This window comes from Echinops telfairi, unplaced genomic scaffold (assembly GCF_000313985.2).
Source record: "Echinops telfairi isolate 266 unplaced genomic scaffold, ASM31398v2 ScPeMD7_4;HRSCAF=17, whole genome shotgun sequence".
In the NCBI taxonomy this organism is placed as follows: Eukaryota; Metazoa; Chordata; class Mammalia; order Afrosoricida; family Tenrecidae; genus Echinops; species Echinops telfairi.
Genome location: NW_022103900.1, coordinates 3,598,314 through 3,601,288, shown reverse-complemented (window position 1 = coordinate 3,601,288; position 2,975 = coordinate 3,598,314).

The window sequence follows — 2,975 nt, the reverse complement described above, 5'->3', positions numbered from 1 at the left end:
TTTACAGGAGTAAAAAACCCATCTTTCTCCTTTGGAGCAGCTGCTGGTTCCAAACTGCTAACCCAGTGGATCACAGGCTAACACATAGCCATTACACCACCAGGGCTCTTGTCAAGTGCAGGGCTGTTGTAATGAGTTAATGGTGTTGCTGCCCCCTCAAATACACATGCAAAGCTATGTTGAACTCCTCGGCCTTGTACCCTTGGAAGGGAACCTTGTTTGGAAATGAGTTCTTTCTTTGAAAACGCGATCAACGCGTGCAAGAGGTCGTACAGAGTTGCACATGTTACCAGGGCAGTGAATAAGGCCCTCAGAGGAGATGGGTCCTAATCCCGTCTGTTGTGAGGGGTCAGGCGGTGGACCCCCACAGGCACCTGGGGAAACGGCCGAGTCCCGCCCCATCCTCACAGAGTCACTGCTGTGCTGCTTCCACCGTTGCAGGCACTGTGTCCAGCCACCTACTTGAGGGTCTTCCCTTGTCGCTGACCGCCTACGTTAGGGTCAAGCATGATGTCCTCCTCCGGGGGCTGGCTTCGCCTAATAAGATGTCTGAAGTCAGTAAGAAGTCTTGCCATCCTCACTCCCAAAGAACACCGTGGCCACACAAAAGAGAACGCCCTTGACAGGATGGACCGACACAGTGCGTCCAACACCAGCACAATTGTGAGGGTGGCCCAGGACCAGGTGGCGTCCGGTTCTGCTGAACACGGGTTTGCGATGAGTCCGAACCGACCCGATGGCACCTAACAACAACCTGGACAGCACCTGACAGACAGGAACCCATTCAATTTTCACAGCAGCCCCGTGAGGCGACGGATCCTTGGAACCCACAGCCACCCTAGAGGGTGGGCTACTGTGATTTTCCCCTCATCAGAGATAAGGCAACTGAGTTGCACCGCCTTTAAGTAATTTCTGCAAGGTCACAAGCTCTTGAGTGCGAGATCAGTCCAATGCAGGCAGTCTGGCTCCAGAGTCTCCACATTACCTGCCACCCTCCAGAGGGCTGCCGCAAAGGAGGGGTCTCCACCCAGTGGGAGGTCGGTCCAAATACCTTCATGATGAAAGTAGGATTATTTTCGACAAAACTAAATTTTCACTGACAATGATGTATCCAGTCTTCCCTTGAACATATCTTCCTCACCGACTCTGTACCAGGCCCCGTGCATAATGGCACTCACAAATGTGGTCCTTCAAAAAGCCAGCTTCTCTCGTGCCTTTAAATTGTGATTTGACTTGGCGTTACTTTGTTTATCTCCAAGTTTTCTGAACTACTCCTAGGAAGGAAATAAGCCTATGTCCGCCTCTCATGTTGGCAGTGTTGATTTGGGTCATCAGCTGAACCAGCTGCCATAATGAAAAAGCGTTTCATCCCAGTAGAGCCGGCCAGCGTGTTTACAGAAATCAAGCTCAATGATCCATACCTGTAGAAAAGATCTTCCTGGCGTTTCACAGAAACAGTAGCTAATAAACCAACACCCATGGAAATGTTGCACGCTCTCTCTTTAGAAATCTCACGGAGACCGGGTTTCGTAAGCACTCCAAGACTAGAACTCCTGAAGCCACCTACGTGTGATTGCGATGGCTTTTCCTGACGCGAAATCTCATGTGCATTTGCTCTGAAAAATCAGAGTAGCTCTGGGCCACTTGGGTATCCTTCCAAAGGAGTGAGAGACATCCATGCATCGGGGCACCCTGGCGGTGTAGTGCTTATGTGTTGAATGCTAACCAGACGGTCAGCAGTTTGAAACTTCCAGCTGCTCCCTGGGAGAACGATAGGGCTTGCTACTCTTGTTAAGAGTTACAGTCTTGAGCCCTCTACCAAGGGCTCAAGTAGAAAATGTTTGGGAAATGAAGATGGCAACCTATGAACAAGTATGCTTGGTAAAACTGATGGTAGGGAATGTCCTAAGAGCTGTAAGAACCCCCAATACAGTGATCTAAAAAAAAAAAAAGTTACAGTCTTGGAAACTCACAGTGGCAAATCTCCCCTGCCTTATAGGTCCTCATCGACTGGTGGTGAGTTCGGACGTGTACATGTACGTGCTCACAGGTGGGAGAGCACGGGTGGTGTCGTGAGGGACACATCGGTCTGCTAACCACAGTCAGCAGCTCCCACCACCAGCCGCTCCTCGAAAGGAAGATGTGATCTTTCTGCTCCTGAATCGAGGAGCTCAAACGCACTGCCGCGGAGCCGTTCCAACTCACAGCCTCTGTGCGCCAGGACAGAAAGGCGCCTGTGGGTTTCTGAGACTGTCAGTCTTCGTGGGAGTGGGAAACCTCGTCTTTCTCCCATGAAGCCGCTGGTGATACTGGAATCTCTAAAGCCCACAGAGGTATTTCTACTCTGCCCCAAAGGGTTACTATAAGGCAGAATCGATCTAAGGGCAATGCGATGTGTAACCAGCTTTAAGTTTGTATCCAAAATAAACACAAGGGATGTTTGAACAGGAGCAAACACCTCATCTATGGAATGCCCCATTCTCAGCAAGCAGGAAAGCGGAAATGTTGTTTTAAGAGCGGACTGCAGTGTGGAGAGGTTTGCTCCCAGGGAGAGAGAACTGCTCTCTTGTTTTAGGAAAGCTGCTTCACGAATGTGATCCGTTATGAACAACGAACCTCTGTGGGATGAACCTAGCTGGGAGTTAGTGGAAGAGAGTTCGGTCACTTTTAACCATAAAATACCGGGGAAATGGAATCGCCCTCTGCTGTGGGAGTACAGGAGAGGGTCTGAGGAGGAATGGCAAAGATCTTTAAAAATAATGATGTTTAAACGTTATGTTCTGTAAATCCTCTCTATTAACCCAAACCTTCAGTAAAAAATCTGCCACATGGTGAAAATGGAGTCATACCAGCCACCAGCCGGGCACAAGACACGGGCAGTTATCTCCCCAAAGAAGATTCCGAATGGCCAGCGAGCCTGTGAAAAGATGCCCACTCCCTAGGGAAAGGCACAGTACCCACTCCATTTTCAGGAG